Source organism: Manis javanica, chromosome 16, assembly GCF_040802235.1.
Source record: "Manis javanica isolate MJ-LG chromosome 16, MJ_LKY, whole genome shotgun sequence".
Taxonomy (NCBI): Eukaryota; Metazoa; Chordata; class Mammalia; order Pholidota; family Manidae; genus Manis; species Manis javanica.
Genome location: NC_133171.1, coordinates 62,603,064 through 62,622,452, shown reverse-complemented (window position 1 = coordinate 62,622,452; position 19,389 = coordinate 62,603,064). Strand labels below are relative to the sequence as shown.

At 40.6% G+C, this 19,389-nt stretch overlaps 1 protein-coding gene across 3 annotated transcripts in view; it reads left to right on the top strand.

Moving 5' to 3' along the window:
• Positions 1-937: 937 nt before the first annotated feature.
• The window catches only part of ZSCAN31 (zinc finger and SCAN domain containing 31), a 38,026-nt gene continuing 19,574 nt past the window's right edge, over positions 938-19,389 (top strand). For 2 of the 3 annotated variants that reach the window (XM_017654698.3, XM_037025100.2), the window contains exon 1: positions 938-1,059. The gene's annotated coding sequence lies outside the window, so the exon portion shown is untranslated. Of the gene's footprint in view, positions 1,060-16,694; positions 16,746-19,389 lie in introns of all 3 variants that reach the window. The other variant, XM_037025098.2, reaches the window with a different exon arrangement.

The window sequence follows — 19,389 nt, the reverse complement described above, 5'->3', positions numbered from 1 at the left end:
TTATGGATAGGCTCTTCTTTAGAATACCTTATTTTTTCCTCCTAAAATATAGAAACCATCCACAGAGAGAACTGATGAATGACATTAAAATTTAATAAAACTGTAAGAAAAGCCAAGACCACTCATTGAAGCAATATGGCACCAAAATTCTAAATGGTAATAGTAACATTAATAATAGAAAATCTTTAAATAATGCTTACTTTGTACCTGGTATTATTTTAATGGCCTTACACATACTAACTCATTTAATCCTCACAACAATGCAAGGAGTTAGGTGATACCATTATACCTATTTTACAGAGCAGTAAGATGAAGCAGAGAGAGGTTAAAGGACTGGCCAAAAGTCACACAGCCAATATTAAATGGCAGAGGCAGGAATCAAACTGTAAGGTCTGGTCCAAGGTCAGGGCTCTCCTCCATTACCAGCAATTTACAGACCTTGTTACTGACCTTGTCACCATGCGAAGCAAAAATGTAACGGTTCCCATTTTAAAGGCTCTGTGGGTGTGAACCAAGAATCCCCAGTATGCAAATTCCCCGTGGCAGCGACCCAGGCACCCAAAGACATGGGGCACCTGTCTGCTGCAGGGACCCGTCCCCTAATGCCCCCCAAACCCCTTGGGCAACAGAGCGCCCTTTCGTCCTCCACGGCCTCTCCCGGGTGTCTCCCTCTCTGCAGCCGAGGCTCAGGGGACCTGTGAGGGAGGGGCTTCTCTCCACACCCGTGACACACCTTTACCCGGGGGCAAGGGAAGGCGGAACTGCAGGAGCAGAGCCACGAAAGGAGACCTACACTCGCGGCGGGATGTGAGCGCCCAACCGGCGCCCGCCCCTTACCGCAGTCACTGTCCAAAACGGCGAACCACTGCATGACGGGGCACCCGGGCCAGTTCCGGGCCTCTCTAGCCGCCTCCCCGATAGGCACTCTGTCGTTTCCGACCTCCCCGCCGATCCCCTCCCCTCCACTCCTCGCTATTAAGAGAGGCTTTTAAACGTGACATTTCCAGCTGTAACAAGGGAGGAAGGCAGGGTGCCGATCTCTGCCCATTGCGAATAGAAGTAAGTAAAAAAACTGTATTTTCTTAAGCAGTCAGAAAGAAACCCTGGAAAAATAGGTAAGAAAATTAGTAAGTGGTTACCTGTAAGAAATGAACGGTTAGCAACTGAGTGAAAAGGAGAACAAGGGTGAGAGGAAGAGTGTTACCCTGAACGTTTTTAGTATATTTTAAATTTGAGATTAAATTAAATTGTAATTTGATAGTGATACCTAATTAAAATATTGGTTATAAATACACAACTGTTTTAAGGAGCATGCTGAATTGTTTACACAGAAAATCCAAGATAATCTTAGCACTCAAATTATGATAAGAGTTTAGCCAAATTGTGGAATTTTAAAAAATTCATATTCACAATTGCACTTCCAATCACCAGCACAAGTCAGAAAATGTAATTTTTAAAAGAATCAACTACAGGAGCAAAGAAATATATTACTTAAATGAAGAGGCTGTGCTGGGGAGTTTGTTCTCCGCAGTGCTTGTGCCCAAGGAAAGAAAGAATTGAAAGGCAGAGACACAACAGCAAAGCAGAGTGAAAGGTTTATTTGGATACACTCCAAGGGAGCAGCGGGTCAGAGTCAAGGTAGACAAAGAACCCGAACTTTTAGGGGAGGGTCTGTTTATGAAGTCCTAGCCTGGAGGTGCCTCTTTGATTGACACGGGGTCATTTGATTGATAGTTCTAGTTATACATCCATTCCTCTTGGTTCAGGCCTTTCCCCAAAATGCACACAGAAAAGTGGGGAGGGGGGAGGGGAAGCAAAACCGGCAATTTTATTTTAGTGAGATTATGATGAGGTGTGGTTTGGGCAGTTTTAGTTTTGTTTGATTGTGCCTGCATTGGGACGAGGTTGGGACTGGTTCGGCCTGGTCCCAACAGGCAAGGAAGTTATCTCCCTGCAAAGTCTTTGTTGTCTTCAAGTGCGACCCACTAACTGCGTGTTTTTCTTTGAACCTTATCTTTCCGTTCCCTACCTGCTCATGTCTGTCTTTCTACCTAACAGATTCTATTATAAACTTTTAATTACCAAGGATGATGGTGACACATACTATGTCTGGGTTAGGAGAACTTAATATCATAAAGATGTCATTTCTTCCTAAATTAATATATAAACTCACAGCAAAGCCAGTCAAAATCCCAAGAATGTGTCCCATGAACGTAACTAGTTGATTGTAAAGTTCATACGGAATAATGAAAGAGTGAAGAAGATCCAAGTGATTTTTTGAGTAAACGGCAGTGCAGAAACTTGCTCTACTTAATACAGGGACTTATTATAAATATATAGTAGTTAAGACAAGTAGACCAATGGAACAGAATTGAGGGCTGAGAAACATGCATGTGTGGAAGTCTGATATGTAACACATGTGGGATTGCAAATCAGTGGGGAAAGAAGCAGCTACTTCACAAATAGTACCGCGGTATTTGGGTAGCCAAGTGGAAAAATAAAGATCGGGTTCCTACCTCACATACGCACAAAAATCAATTCCAATAAGATTAAAGTCTTAAAAGTCAAAAACTGAAACTTTAGCATTTTAAAAGAAAATTTAGGATAATTTCGTTATGATCTCTAGTAAAGAGGATTTGCTCTAAAATGTACAAATGTACAAATTTGAAGGAAAAATAACAAATTTGACTTTAATAAAAATTAAAACTGTACTTAAAAACACCAGAAACTAGTGGAAAATAAGGAAAAGACATTTCTAACATATATAGTCAGCATTAGGTTAGACTGATTTGTATATGCACAGTCGCTTAAAGTTCCTCTTTATCTTCTTTAGATCTCGGCTAAAATATCACCTCTGAATGTACAGTGAATATCTATAAATAAATAAGAAAAAAAATCCAGCAACCAAACAGAAAAAAATGGAGAAGTGCACAGGCAATTCATAGAGGAAGAATCTTGAATAATCAATAAACATAAGCAAATATGCTTAACCATTAGTAATTAAGAAAAGGCCAGTTTAAAACCATTTCATATCCACACCTCAGCAATAACATTTATGAAAAAATTGAAACTCTCATACATAGTTGGTAAAGGTACACTTACTTAAAAAGCAATTTTGAAATATATAGTAAAGTTTAAAAATGATATATATATTGGCCCAGCATCTTTCAGGTGTTTACCTTGTAGGAGCTCTTGTACATAAGCAAGAATATTAATTGAATGGCTATTGTAGACCAGGCAGTTTTAGGTATTTAGGACACAAACATGACAAAAAAGTGTCGGGGAGGAAAAAAAAATGAGGTCTGGAAGTGGGGGCAAAGATCACTGACCTCATAAAGCTAATGTTCCAGTGGGCACTGACCACCCCCCTCCAAAAAATTAAGCAAAATAATACATAAAAGTAAAATGAAAGTTGATGAACACTTTGATAAAAGAGTAAGTAAAATTGAGGTAGAGAGATCAGAGGTCCTGGCATGTGAGGGAGCTAGCTGAAGTATCAAATAGAAAAATCAATGTAAGTCACATTGAGCAGATGACATTTTAGCCAAAATCTGAAGGAGATTGAAGAGTTAACTCTGTGCCTATCCTGGTAGAGGAAGCAACAAGGAAGCCAGGGTGGCTCTAAGCTAATAGAAAATATATACTGGTCTCTGTCCCCTGTTCAGACACAGGGCTTCTGAAACCCCTGTAATTACCTAAGCGATAAGAACACTTGGAGTATCTCTTGTTCTAATTTTTGTTCTTGACCCTGTCTCTCACACAGGGCTCCTAAAACCCTTATAAATTCCTAAGTAATTAAAGCCCTAGGAGCATCTCTTGTTCTAAAGAGGTGATTCTGGGTGGGCTCCTGGATGGGGACTGGTCACTGGAAAGACCATGATTAGAGCTTGGAATTTTCAGCCTCACTGCTCCCCCACCCCCAATTCTCCAGAGAGGGGAGAGAGGCTAGAAATGGAGTTAATACTTGATCATGCCTATGAGAGGAAGCCTTCATAAAAATCCTAATAGTAGTGGGTTCAGAGCACTTCCAGGTGGGCAAACACATCCACACTAGGAGGATGATGCACCCCAACTCCACAGGGACAGAAGTTCCTGCACTAAAGACCCTCCCAGACCTTGCTCCACTAGGGACATATCTCTTCATCTAGCCATTCATCTGCATCCTCTATCATACCCTTTAATAAACTGATAAACATAAGTGTTTCCCTGAGTTCTATAAGCCACTCTAAAAAATGTATTAAACCCAAGAAGGGGTCTTTAGAGCTTCCGATCTATAGTTAGTCAATAAGAAGCACAGGTGATAACCTGGGCTTGTGACTGGCATCTGCAGTGGGGATTGGGAGGGCAGTCTTGTGGGCTGAGCCCTTCCTTCCCTACGGGATCTGATGCTATCTCCAGGTATATAGTGCTAGAATTGAGTTAAATTGCAGGATACCAGCTGGCATCACACAATTGCTTGTTGTGGAGAAAAACCTCCACACATTTGGTGACCAGAGGTGTCAGAAGTAAAGTGTTGCATGTAAAGGAGACGCAGAAAAGAAACACGGTGAAGAACTGGGTTTTCCCCTGTGTAGGAAGGAAAAAACTGAGTTTTCCATTTTAGTGGCTGAGATAGCATGGGTTTTCCCCTGTGTAGGAAGGAAAAAACTGAGGTTTTCCATTTTAGTGGCTGAGATAGCATGAATAAGAAAGCAAGTATAAGAGATAAGGTTAGGAGACAATAAGGGTCAGATCCTGTAAAACGCTGTGGTTCACTGCAAGGACTTTAGCTTCTCAGTGAAACGAGGTGCCTTTGTGGGGTTCCAGGGAAGAGAGTGACATTCTGATTGAAATGATTACTCTGACTGCTGTGCAGAGAACCTCCTGCAGGATTAGCAAAGACAGAAGCAGGGAACCCAGTACTCAGCCGGGAGAGAGGGTATCTCAGACAGAGTGGTAGTACTGAAGGTGGTAAGAATTCCAGATATGTTCTTGTAGGGAAAATGGAAGTTACGTGGCCAAGATTCTCACCTGACCCTTGTCTGCTTGCCCACTGTGCACATGCAGTGCTCACAGGTGCAGGCTTGTACACATGTGGACAATGAGTTACTATTGACTCTATATAAAGAGCTCCACCCAGTGCTCTGGGGTTGCGAGATGGCAGAGAGGCCCAGAGGCAGAGACTGCAATGCTACCTGCAGACTTCCCCTGAGGCAGATGGATTTCTAGAGCTGGACCTGCCACCATGAGAGTAAAATTTGGTATAAACCCTTTTACCCCCAGAACATTCTGTTGTCATTTTTCAGACTCCCACTTTTTGGTCTCACTGAATCCAGAGTGAATTTGCTCAGGGATGAAATCCTCAGGTGAAACAATTCTGAAGGTAAAACCAGCATGATTTTTCTGACAGTGTGGATATGAGATGCGAAAGAAAAGAGAATTCAGAGATGATTACAAAGTTCAACTGAGCAATTGCAAGGATGAAATTACCATCAACTAATATGTTTAATTAGTGGGTGGAGAAAGTTTGGAGAGGGATAATCAATATGTGGCTTTGGTCAGGTTTGATGTGAGGGGTCAGTCATTTGCCTAGTTGTTCTCACATCCATTCACTGCCTTCAGCTGCCTTCTGGGAATATTTCCCAAACTTCTTTTCCCTTCAGTTGCTGAAAAGGTTTGGCTAATGGGAGTCACAGGAAGCATACAGGAGGGCAAGAGGAATGACCAGGGGGTTTCCCATGGTCTCTGTGTTTTGGCAGGAGGCAGGGACTGTCTCTAGCAACAGCTGGGTACACCTGGTGCTCTAATGTCTTTGATTGTCTTCCATTATTCTCGCTTAAAGTTCCTAATGATTCAGATTTTGTTGAGTGAATCAAGCTCCATCTCTGCCTTTGTTCTTCCAGCTCTAAGGGCGATAACAGTTTCTTGCAATTACTGATCTCTGGGTTGCCTCATCATTTCCTATTTGGCTCCCCAGCTTTCCTGTCAGCTTGTACTCAGTCCCTAAATTAAACTAGTGGTACTTTACATGCTGGAGTGCTTTCTTTTCTGTGAGAGTGCGCTGGTTTCAGAGTGTGTCCTGAAGAACTGTTGAGAAGAAAGCTGGAGATACGAATTTGCAAATCAGGGAAGCAGTCAGGACTAGAAATATGCAGTTGAGAGTTCAAAAGCTGAAAGATAGCATGAGGGTGGATGAGACCACATAGAGAATGAGTACAGTTAACCTTTGAACAATACGGTTTGGTCTTCACAGATCCACGTATATGAGGATTTTTTTTCAGAAAATACAGTACAATACTGTAAATTTATTTTCTCTTCCTTATGATTTTTAAGTAACATTTTCTTTTCTCTAGCCTACTTGATTAGAAATGCAATATATAATACATATAATATATAAAAATATTTGTTAGTTGACTGTTATTGATAAGGCTTCAGTCAACAGTAGGCTATTACCAGGTAAGTTTTTGGAGAGTCAAAACTTACACATGTCCCCAACCCCATGCTGTCCAAGTGTCAACTGTATATATAAAGAAAAGAAGAGAATTGTTGTAGATTGGGTTCCCAGGAAGCTGACTTAAGACTCTTAAGATTTGTATGCAAGAATTTTATTGAGATACATCTTAGGGACTAACACTTATGAGGGATTAAGGAAACAAAACCAGACAGAATAGTTGAATACAGTAGTTGTGATACAGTTACAAGAGAGGCACCGCTGATCTTATCAGGAGCTCAAGAGCTGGGATGGTCCTTCAGAATTGCCCTGCCTTGAAATAAGGTGTCTCAGAGTAGGAGAAGTTGTAACCTTGCTTGCAACTCAGACTGAGGGCAATTCCCAGACACAGGCTCAACCAAGAGCCTCCAGCTACCAATTCTCCAGAGGGAAATGAGTGCCTTGTTTTGCGTACTGTAGCACAACATCCATTACAATCCACCCTTAAACCATTTGACACATCTGTTTTGTGTAATAAGGAATAGAAACAACTACCCCAGAATTCTGCTCTCTTCCTGAGAAAATTCACAAGGGTAAATGAATAGGAAGAATTATAGCTCCCAGAGACCCAAGCACACCTTAAAGTCATTAAGAACACACATTGACTCCTTCCTCTGCCACCTATTGTAGATTCCCCTTGTCCTTGATGATTACCTCTGATTGTCTGGATGTCCACCTGGTAGGTGACCCATACTCTCATCTCTGAGGCTCCGCTCAGGCTATAGCAACCTCGCTTCCCATTTAGCAAAAGATTACTCAGGGGGTGGATCACCTGAGTGACAAACTTTTCTTCGCTATCCCCATTGTGTAACAGTAGCCCTACTTTCTACTGATGCTAGGACTATCAACTCCTTCTGGGGTGGTGGCTCTTCTTAAGATTTGCTGATGTCTTACGAAAAGGAGCTAAAATATCTTTGTGGCAGTCCTACCTTTGACAGAGAATTTCCCTGTTTCTCATGGTAGAAGTGTTTTTCTAGGAACTAAATCTTCTAGACAGGGTCAGAAAGCACAAATTTACCCACATTGATCACTAAAAGGGGAGAAATTCAGGGCCACTTCTACTTCTATTCCTTAATTCCTAGGTGTACATGTTTACATATTAGGAAACAAACATTACTTAATGATCATTGGTTTAGGGTATTTATGCTTTGCTCTGGAAGATGAGACACCATTGTTCAGGATATCATCTTTAAGTTGACACTTTGGCTGTGCTTTCCGAAGGTCATTCCATTGCTCTATCTGGACAGAAGGTTCTTGGTGGTTAAGTGTATGATAGAACCAGTAGATCCTGTCATCACATGTTCATCACTGTATCTCTCTGAATCAATGTGAAGTTATACAGATCCTATGTTAGTGAATAAAAAATTCTATATGTTCTTGGATAATAGTGGTAGTTGAGTCCTGTGAGAAAGTTAAACCCATACTCACAATATATGTAATTACAGTCAAAATTAATCACTTCCCCTTTCAGAGGTGAAGAGGTCCCATGTGATAATTTGCCATAAACGGAATTGATCCCTCATTATATGGTACCGTACCAAGTACTTGATACTTATTTCTGTTGCAAGAAATTTGGATATTTGGTGGGAGCCATGCTACTCAAGCTGTGTAGCAAAGCTCAGACTGGAGGAACACCCCCACAAAGCGGGTGCCTTTGCAGCTGGCTCCCTCTATTACCCATCTTGATTTTGTTATTCTCCATTATACTATTGGCTTTGCTTTTGATTCCCTTTTTTTTGGTATCATTAATCTACAATTACATGTAGAACATTATGTTTACTAGACTCCCCCATCACCAAGTTCCCCCCACATACCCAAATGAAGTCACTGTCCATCAATGTAGTAAGATGCTGTAGAATCACTACCTGTCCTCTCTGTGCTCTACAGCCTTCCCCGTGCCCCCCCAAATTATGCATGCTAATCGTAATGCCCTCTTTATGACCCCCCATTATCCCTTCCTTCCCACCCATCCTCCCAGGTCCCTTTCCCTTTGGTTCCTGTTAGTCCATTCTTGGGTTCTGTGATTCTGCTGCTGTTTTGTTCCTTCAGTTTTTTCTTTGTTCTTATACTCCACAGATGAGTGAAATCATTTGGTACTTGTCTTTCTCTGCCTGGCATATTTCACTGAGCATAATATCCTCTAGCTCCATCCATGTTGTTGCAAATGGTAGGATTTGTTTTCCTCTTATGGCTGAATAATATTCCATTGTGTATATGTACCACATCTTCTTTATCCATTCATCTATTGATGGGCACTTAGGTTGCTTCCATTTCTTGGCTATTGTAAATAGTGCTGCGGTAAACATAGGGGTGTATCTGTCTTTTTCAAATTGGGCTGATGCATTCTTAGGGTAAATTCCTAGAAGTGGAATTCCTGGGTCAAATGGTATTTCTATTTTGAGCATTTTGAGGAACCTCCATACTGCTTTCCACAATGGTTGAACTAATTTACATTCCCACCGGCAGTGTAGGAGGGTTTCCCTTTCTCCACAACCTTGCCATCATTTGTTGTTGTTTGTCTTTTGGATGGTTGCGATCCTTACTGGTGTGAGGTGATATCTCATTGTGGTTTTAATTTGCATTTCTCTGATGACTAGCAATGTGGAGCATCTTTTGATGTGTCTGTTGGCCATCTGAATTTCTTCTTTGGAGAACTGTCTGTTCAGCTCCTCTGCCCATTTTTAATTGGATTATTTGCTTTGTTTGTTGATATGTGTGAGCTCTTTATATATTTTGGATGTCAATACTTTATTGGATCTGTCATTTATGAATATATTCTACCATACTGTATGATGCCTTTTTGTTTTATTGATGGTGTCCTTTGCTGTATAGAAGCTTTTCAGCTTGCTATAGTCCCACTTGTTCATTTTTGCTTTTGTTACCCTTGCCCGGGGAGATATACTCATGAAGAAGTCACTCATGTTTATATCCAAGAGATTATTGCCTACGTTCTTTTCTGATAGTTTTGTGATTTCATGACTTATATTCAGGTCTTTGATCCATTTCGAATTTACTTTTGTGTATGGGGTTACACAATGATCCAGTTTCATTCTCTTACATTTAGCTGTCCAGTTTTGCCAACACCAGCTGTTGAAGAGGCTGTCATTTCCCCGTTGTATGTTCATGGATCCTTTATCATATATTATTTGACCATATATGTTTGGGTTAATATTTGGAGACTCTATTCTGTTCCACTGGTCTGTGGGTCTGTTCGTGTGCTAGTACCAAATTGTCTTGATTACTGTGGCTTTATAGTAGAGCTTTAAGTTGGGGAGCAAGATCCCTCCCACTTTATTCTTCTCAGGATTGCTTTGGCTATTCAGGGTCTTTGGTGGTTCCATATGAATTTTAGAACTATTTGTTCCAGTTTGTGGAAGAATGCTGTTGGTAATTTGATAGGGGTTGCATTAAATCTGTAGATTGCTTTGGGCAGGATGGCCATTTTGATGATATTAATTCTTCCTTGCCAAGAGCATGGGACGAGTTTTCATTTGTTAGTGTCCTCTTTAATTTCTCTTAAGAAGGTCTTGTAGTTTTCAGGGTATAGGTCTTTCACCTCCTTGGTTGGGTTTATTCTTAGGTATTTTTTTTTTTTTGATGCAATTGTGAATGTAATTGTTTTCCTGGTTTCTCCTTCTATTAGTTTGTTGTTAGTGTATAGGAAAGCCCCAGAGTTCTGTGTATTAATTTTGTATCCTGCAACTTTGCTGTATTCCAATATCAGTTCTAGTAGTTTTGGAGAGGAGTCTTTAGGGTTTTTTATGCACAATATCATGTCACCTGCAAATAGTGACAGTTTGACTTCTTCTTTACCAGTCTGGATTCCTTGTATTTCTTTGTTTTGTCTAATTGCCATGGTTAGGACCTCCAGTACTGTGTTGAATAACAGTTGGGAGAGTGGGCATCCCTGTCTTGCTCCTGATCTTAGAGGAAATGCTTTCAGCTTCTTGCTGTTCAGTATGATGTTGGCTGTGGGTTTTTCATATATGGTCTTTATTATGTTGAGGTACTTGACCTCTATACCCATTTTGCTGAGAGTTTTTATCATGAATGTATGTTTAATTTTGTTGAATGCTTTTTCAGCATCTATGGATATAATCATGTGATTTTTGTCCTTCTTTTTGTTGATGTGGTGGATGATGTTGATGGATTTTTGGATGTTGTACCATCCTTGCATCCCTGAGATGAATCCCACTTGATCATGGTGTATGATCTTCTTGATATATTTTTGAATTCGTTTTGCTAATATTTTGTTGAGTATTTTTGCATCTATGTTCATCTGGGATATTGGTCTGTAATTTTCTTTTTTGGTGGGGTCTTTGCCTGGTTTTGTTATTAGGGTGATGTTGGCTTCATAGAATGAGTTTGGGAGTATTCCCTCCTCTTCTATTATTTGGAAAACTTTAAGGAGAATGGGTATTATGTTTTCTCTGCATGTCTGATAAAATTCTGCAGTAAAACCATCTGGCCCAGGGTTTTTCCTTGGGTAGTTTTTTGATTACCACTTCAATTTCTTTGCTGGTATTTGGTCTGTTTCTATTTTCTGTTTCTTCCTTGGTCAGTCTTGGAAGGTTGTATTTTTCTATGAAGTTATCCATTTCTTCTAGGTTTTCCAGCTTGTTAGCATATAACTTTTTGTAGTACTCTCTAATAATTCTTTGTTTTCTGTGGGGTCTGTTGTGATTTTTCCTTTCTCATTTCTGATTCTGTTGATGTGTTTAGATTCTCTTTTTCTTTTTATAAGTCTGGCTAGGGACATATCTATTTTGTTTATTTTTTCAAAGAACCAGTGCCGGGAGCCATGCTACTCAAGCTGTGTAGCAAAGCTCAGGCTGGAGGAAGTCCCCCCAAATCAAGGGCTTTTGCAGCTGGCTCCCCCTAATACCCAGCTTGATTTTATTTTCCTCCATTATACTATTGGCTTTGCTTTTGCTTGCACTTTTGCCAAGAGTTAACTAACCTTTGCTGAGCACTGTGGAAAAGATGAAAACATAAGTTTCCCAGAAGCTTTTCAGGACAGTGCTCCTAAAGGATGGCATACTCAGGGGCCAGATGGCAATCTTGGCATAAAATACTGAAACTTACTGTTAGTCAAACACTGACTGCCCCATCTCCACTAAATGGGAATGCCCCCCCCTTTTTTTTATCACAATGCTAGTGAAATTAGTGATGAACAGTTTTATAAGAAAATTAGAGAAATAGAATTATGAGGGAACATTGAATAGAATAACCCTGTGTGACACTTAATCCATCTTCTCATGTTTTCTTCTATTTGCTACTTCTATAACTTTTCTTCTTCCTTCCTAATTACAGCCCTTTACTAGAATTCATGCCTCATACGTGAAATTACCAAGTACCACAATTCTTCCAAGTAGTAAAGATACCTCAAGACAAGTGCTGGGCATAGAAGCCATGGGACATAAATCTGCAAAGAAGTGAAAAACTAACCTTTTCAAAGAACATTACTTCTCTCATTTACCAGCTTTACATCTCCCTGTATAGCCCTGGAAGATGGCTGGTTAGCCAGAGACGGGTAAGATTCCTCAAGGGAGGAACAACCTAAGACAGGCACAGTCACAGGGGGGCCATCAGGTGAGAAAATGGGGGCCAACAGGGGTGAGGCTTAAAACCTCACCCCCACCCCAGTGTTGAGAGAAATTGTCTGTACCTGTGGATGTTTTGTTGCCCTTATCCAGCTTGAATTAATACCTAGTCTATAGGCACAGTCCTGACCATCTACACCTGCTTTTTTACAACACTAAATCATGCTTTATACTTATATCTTGCATCTACCTACTACATCAATGTTTTATTAGAAACATAAAGGAGAAAATGTGAGAGTCACATATAAAGTATAAAAATCAAATGAATAATCATACAACATATTTGACTTGTTTGTTTATAGTTTAAGATTTGTAGTTAAAACAGAAACAGTTTCTATGATATGAATGCCCTTGCATTGTTCACCATATTAGAACTTGATTAGTCCCTGAAGTAGTAGAGTCATGGAGACCTGTGTATTATATGTCAGGGACATTTTGGTATCCACCCAGAAGGAAGAGAAATATAGATAAGAAGGGGAAATTTAGTTTGCTAACTACTGTGCCCTATAAAGGGGTATATGGTGAAAATAGGAGTTTATGATTTTAGATTGACTATAAATTTATTAAAGCCTCTAAGAATATTTTTGTGGGAAAGAATCCTAGCTAACTGTGGCAGTAGGTGACCTGTATTTCACCCTGAACTGATAGACTCCATAGTCACTGCTACATACTGCATGCTCCTGCAGTCACATGCTAAGTTGCATAGAAACAAAAACATGATAGAGTACATGTTGCTAGGAGAACTTTCAGTCAAGGAACAGAAAACGATCAACTTTCTAACACTTGACCAACCATGAATAGATTAGAAAGAAGAAAAAAGCTTGCCTATACCAATTAATCATCAGAACAATAAAAAATAATCATATCCTTGTGCAAAATGGTATAAATAAAGCTGTCATTGGCACTTTGTCGAGAGACCACGTCCATCTGACTCTGTGCCTGTCTCTCCATGCACCGACTCCATCTCATTCTTTTGGGCTTCACACCCCCCCGCTGGAGCTGGACTCTGGCAAACCAGCTCTTAGTTTCATTGATTTTTTTCTATTGTTTTATTCTTCTCAATTTTATTTTTCTCTGATCTTTATTATGTCCCTCCTTCTGCTGACTTTAGGCCTCATTTGTTCTTCTTTTTCCAATTTTGATAATTGTGTTTTTAGACTATTAAATTGGGATTGTTCTTCCTTCTTTAAATATGCCTGGATTGCTATATACTTTCCTCTTAAAACTGCTTTCGCTGCATCTCACAAAAGTTGCGGCTTTGTGTTGTTGTTGTCATTTGTCTCCATATATTGCTTGATCTCTGTTTTGATTTGGTCGTTGATCCATTGATTATTTAGGATCATGTTGTTAAGCCTCCATGTGTTTGTGACCCTTTTTTGCTTTCTTTGTACAATTTATTTCTAGCTTTATACCTTTGTGGCCTGAGATGTTGGTTGGTGGAATTTCAGTCTTCTTGAATTTACTGAGGCTCTTTTCATGGCCTAGTATGTGGTCTGTTCTGGAGAATGTTTCATGTGCACTTGAGAAGAATGTGTATCCTGTTGCTTTTGGGTGTAGAGTTCTATAGATGTCTATTAGGTCCATCTGTTCTAGTGTGTTGTTCAGTGCCTCTGTGTCCTTATTTATTTTCTGTCTGGTGGATCTGTCCTTTGGAGTGAATGGTGTGTTGAAGTCTCCTAAAATAAATGCATTGTATTCTATTTCCTCCTTTAGTTCTGTTAGTATTTGTTTCACATATGTTGGTTCTCCTGTATTGGGTGCATATATATTTATAATGGTTATATCCTCTTGTTGGATTGACCCCTTTATCATTATGTAGTGTCCTTCTTTATCTCTTGTTACTTTCTTTGTTTTGAAGTCTATTTTGTCTGATACTAGTACTGCAACACCTGCTTTTTTCTCCTTTTTGTTTGCAAGAAATATCTTATTCCATCCCTTGACTTTTAGTCTGTGCATGTCTTTGGGTTTGAGGTGAGTCTCCTAGCAGCAGATAGATGGGTTTTGCTTTTTTATCCATTCTATTACTCTATGTCTTTTGATTGGTGCATTCAGTCCATTTATATTTAGGGTGATTATTGAAAGATATATACTTATTGCCATTGCAAGCTTTAGATTCGTGGTTACCAAAGATTCAAGGTTAGCTTCTATACTATATTACTGTCTAACTTAACTCACTTATTGAGCTATTATAAACACAGTCTGATGATTGTTTATTTCTCTCCATTCTTATTCCTCCTCCTCCATTCTTTGTATGTTAGATGTTTTTTTTGTGTGTGTATATGTGCTCTTTTTTGTTTCCTTTGACTGTTTTTGTGGGTCATTGATTTTATTTTTTGCCTTTAGTATTTGATTTTTCCACTTTCTTTGCTGTGATTTTATTTTCTCTGGTGACATCTGTTTAGCCTTAGGAGTGCTTCCATCTAGAGCAGTCCCTCTAAAATGCCCTGTAGAGGTGGTTTGTGGGAGGCAAATTCCCTCAACTTCTGCTTGTCTGGAAATTGTTTAATCCCTCCTTCATATTTAAATGATAATTGTGCTGGATACAGTATCCTTGGTTCAAAGCCCATCTGTTTCATTGCATTAAATATATCATGCCATTCTCTTCTGGCCTGTAAGGTTTCTGTTGAGATGTCTGATGATAGCCTGATGGGTTTTCCTTTGTAGGTGACCTTTTTTCTCTCTCTGGCTGCCTTTAATACTCTGTCCTTGTCTTTGATCTTTGCCATTTTAATTATTATATGTCTTGGTGTTTTCCTCCTTGGCTCCCTCCCGTTGGGAGTTCTGTGTGCTTCTGTGGTCTGAGAGGTATTTCCTCCCCCAGTTTTTGGAAGTTTTCAGCAATTATTTCTTCAAAGACACTTTCAATCCCTTTTTCTCTCTTCTTCTTCTGGTACCCTTATAATGCAGATTTTGTTCCATTTCGATTGGTCACACAGTTCTCTTAATTTTCTTTCATTCCTGGAGATCCTTTTATCTCTGTCTGCATCAGCTTCTCTGCATTCCTGTTCTCTATTCTCTGATTTCTATTCCATCAATGGCCTCTTGCATCTCATCCATTCTGCTTTTAAGTCCTTCCAGAGGTTGTTTTATTTCTGTATTCTCCCTCCTTAGCTCTTTCATATTTCTCTGCAAGTCCATCAGCATGGTTGTGAACTTTATTTTGAATTCTTTTTCAGGAAGATTGGTTAGATATGTCTCCCTGGGTTCCCTCTCAGGGGATGTCTGTGTTATTCTGGTCTGAATCAAATTCTTCTGCTTTTTCATGGCGATGGGCAGATGGCACATGTGTCAACTTGCAGAAAAAAATCCCTTCCTGGTTGCTCCTTGCGTTCCTCTCCTGGGAGAACAGCGACCCCTAGAGGCTTGTGTTGGGCAGTTGCACACAGACAGGGCCTCTGATTCTTGCCTGGGCCGCTGTGGAGCTCTGCGGGGTTGCTGTGGACTTGGGCACTTTCAGGCTGCTGCTCCACTATGGCAGGGCCATGCCAGAGGAGGAATGGGCAGGAGGCTGTTTATCACTGTGAGGGGCCTCCGAGCTGCACTGCTGCCAAGGGGGTTTAGGGCACAGAGTTCCCCGGGATTTCAATCTGCTGGAGCAGGATGCTTCCATCCAGCTTTGAGGCTCTTGTGCTTTTAAGACTTTCAAAGAGCACTTGCTTTTCTTTTGTCCCAGGGGTGCCGACTGCGGGGACCCGCTCGCAGGTTTTACTGTCCCATTTCCCTAACATCCAGCATGCTGCACGCTGTGTGTCTGCACTCCCAGTGGGGATGGCTACAGCTAGGTATTTAGCCGTCCTGGGCTCCCTCTTCCTCCCCACTCCAACTCCTCTCCTCCTGCTGGGAGCTGAGGTGAGGGGCGCTCAGGTCCTGCTGGGCCGCGGCTTGTATCTTACCCTCTTTGCAAGGTGCTGGGTTCTCGCAGGTGTAGATGTAGCTTGGCTGTTGTCCTGTATCTTCTGGTCTCTCTTTTAGGAATAGTTGTATTTGTTGTATTTTTGAAAATATATATGTTTTTGGGAGGAGATTTCTGCTGTCCTACTCACACCGCCATCTTGGCTCCTTCTTTTTGCTTGCATTTTTGCCAAAGACTAAGCTAACCTTTGATAAGCAGGATGGAAAGGAGGAGAACATAAACTTCCCAAAAGCTTCTCAGGACACTGCTCCTGAAGAATAGAACATGCAGGGGCCAGACGGTGATCTTGGCATAGAATACCAAAACCTGCAGTTAGTTAGTCAAACATTGACTACCCCATCTCCACCTAAGTGGGAATGCCCCCCTTTTCCTTATAATGCTAGTGAAATTAGTGATGAAGAGTTTTATAGGAAAATTAGAGAAATAGAATTATGAGAGATTACTGAATAGAATAACCCTATCTGATACTTAATCAATCTTCTCATGTTTTCTTCCATCTGCTACTTCTATAGCTTTTCTTCTTCCTTCCTAATTATAGCCCTTTACTAGAATTTGTGCCTCATACATGAAATTACCAAGTACCATAATTCTTCCAAGTGGTAAAGATACCTTAAGACAAGTGCTGGGCATAGAAGCCACAGAGCATAAATCTGCAGAGAAGTGAAGAGCTAACCTTTTCAAAGAATGTTACTTCTCTCTCACTTACCAGCTTTACATCTCCCTGTATGGCCCCAGAAGATGGCTGGTCAGCCAGAGACAGGTAAGATTCCTCATGAGAGGAAAAACCTAAGACAGGCACAGTCACAGGGGGACCATCAGGTGAGAAAATGGGGGCCAACAGAGGTGAGGCTTAGAATCTCAAAACCCCCCCCCCAATTTTGAGACAAATCTTCTATACCCACGGATGTTTTGTTGCCCTTGTCTAACTTGGATTAATACCTAGTCTATGGGCAGAGACCTGATCATCTACATTTGCCTTCTTACAGCACTAAATCATGCTTTCTATCTTTATCTTGCGTCTACCTATGATAGAATAAATATTATGAGGGGATAAAATGTACCCATTGCATTAGAAAGATAGATGATGATACCTGCCTAGCTAAGTGTAGCAGTGAGTGACCTTGAACTGATAGACTCCATAGTCACTGCTACATGCTGCACGTCTGTGTGGTCACATGCATTACTTAGAAACCGGCTTGCATAGAAACATAAAACACAATAGAGTACATGTTGCTAGGAAAACGTTAAATCAAGAAACAGAAAAAAGATCACCTGTCTAACATTTGACTAATCATGTATAGAATAGAAGGAAAGAGAAGAAAAAAGCTTGCCTATGCTTGTTAATCAAAAGAACAAATAAAAAATAATCATATCCTTGTGCAAAATGGTATAAATAAAGCTGTCATTGGCACTTTGTCGAGAGACCACCTCCATCTGACTCTGTGTCCTGTCTCTCCGTGCTCCAATTCCGTCTCATCCTTTCGGGAAACACCCCCCACCCCACCACTGGAGCTGGACTCCAGCAGATATTCAGCAGTAGCTATACACCATTGATAAGAGTGAGTCAGTGCTGTTAGGCCCATGGATGGCCTTCTCTGTTCCCCTGTTCATGAGCGCATTGTGCTAGCACTGGAGTGGTTAGTGACAACCTGGATGGTAAAAGCCAGCTGAGTCATTCTGTCTGCTTGTTTGTTTATTGCCCCTTCCATTAAGTATGGCCTGAAATAGACTTCAAAAAGTCTGTAAAGGGCTTTAAAAAGTCTGTAGTGGGTATTAACAAAGATCTTCAGACTTTCTGCCTACTCTTTAGATTCATCCACATGTCTGTTCTTTAGACCTCCTTGTTTGTGATCTTCCAGTCTTATTTTCTTCTAGGACCCTAAAAACCAACCATGGCATTATCATTTCCCTGAATGTAAATATATTCTTACCTGTGGCCATTTTTTTTTCCACTCAATACATTACCAGGTGCACTACCCAAAACTCTGCCCTCTGGGTGGAATTCCTGTACGAGCATACCATGTCAATTCAACCACAACCCAAATTTAGCATTTTCCTCCTCTCTCAGTTGGTCATAAGGAATTCTGGCACACCCCCATCAACCACCACTCTCCCAGTCACATAGCCATAGAGATGAGCTGAGGGTCAGGTGCTGATTCAGCAGAGATGGATGGCAGGAGAGTGTAGGACACCTACCTGCTCAGAAAGTTTGCTTGCCTTCCAGCCCTGCACAGTCCTATACATAACAATCCCGTCTTATTGTGCATTGTTGCTGGACCCGTCTGTTCTTATATCTTGGTAGATGTGATAGAACTTAGTTTATAATGGGCATCTTTGGCCAAATGGTCATTTGATGTCACATAGTCAGGTTCTTTTTCTTTACCAGAACCTAGGAACACAACAGGAGATGTTTTCCAAAAGATGTATAATTCACCATGTATTGGATGGCCTTGCTCCAAAATCATAGGGTGATTCTCATATTGTGATTCTCTTATTAGGACTTACTATGAACTCCACACAGCATGGTTTCCACAAAGGACACCTGTGATATCTGTAACTCCTGTCATATGGCCCAACGATCAGTGCTGCATGTATTGCAGGCTAGACCTCCTGCAGAATCCTTTCCTGCCTTGGCTTTCACTGAAATCCCACCTTCATTACTTGGTAAATGAGTCAAAGAATTTTTCCCAAGTATGAAATATGTTGCTTCTAGAACCTGAAAAGGCAAACCAGGCATCTTCTTAGTATTAGAAGTACAAGATGCAGTAATTTATTTTCTTCAGAGAGGATGGTCTGGCATGTCCCAGACAACTAAACACAACTAGTTTTTTCACTTCATGTGATTGGCACCTGAATCTTTGTAGTATGTATCTCCCACCTTTTGGAATAAATGTATTTTACCAAGGCCTCCAACATCATCACATTTTGCTCATGTGGTCTGAAAATATATTATCATCATTAGAGTGAACCAATATAATGTCCTTAGAATTATCCAAATAGTCCAGATCCCTTCTTATAGAGGACTCGAGACCTATCATAGCCCCTAGCAAGCAACCAGAAATATAAACTTTTGTCCATCTTATGCAAATATTAACTGCTTCTGTTCCTCCTTTCTAAGAGAGATGGAAAAGAATGCACTTACCAGATTAATGACTACATATTGTGTATGTAAGGTCATACAACTCTGCTTTAGAAAACATTCCACATCTGGTATCGTAGCTGCAACTAAGTCTACTACTTGGTTGAATTTGCAGTAGTTAACTATCGTTCACCAGGATCCGCCTGGTTTTTGTAGGCGCCAGGCTGGTAAATTAAATGGAGGGTAGGGTGGATGATAAGGATCATCAACCCTGCATTCATTTTGTCTTTAAGGGCGGCATTAACCTTTTCAAGCCTGGTAGGAT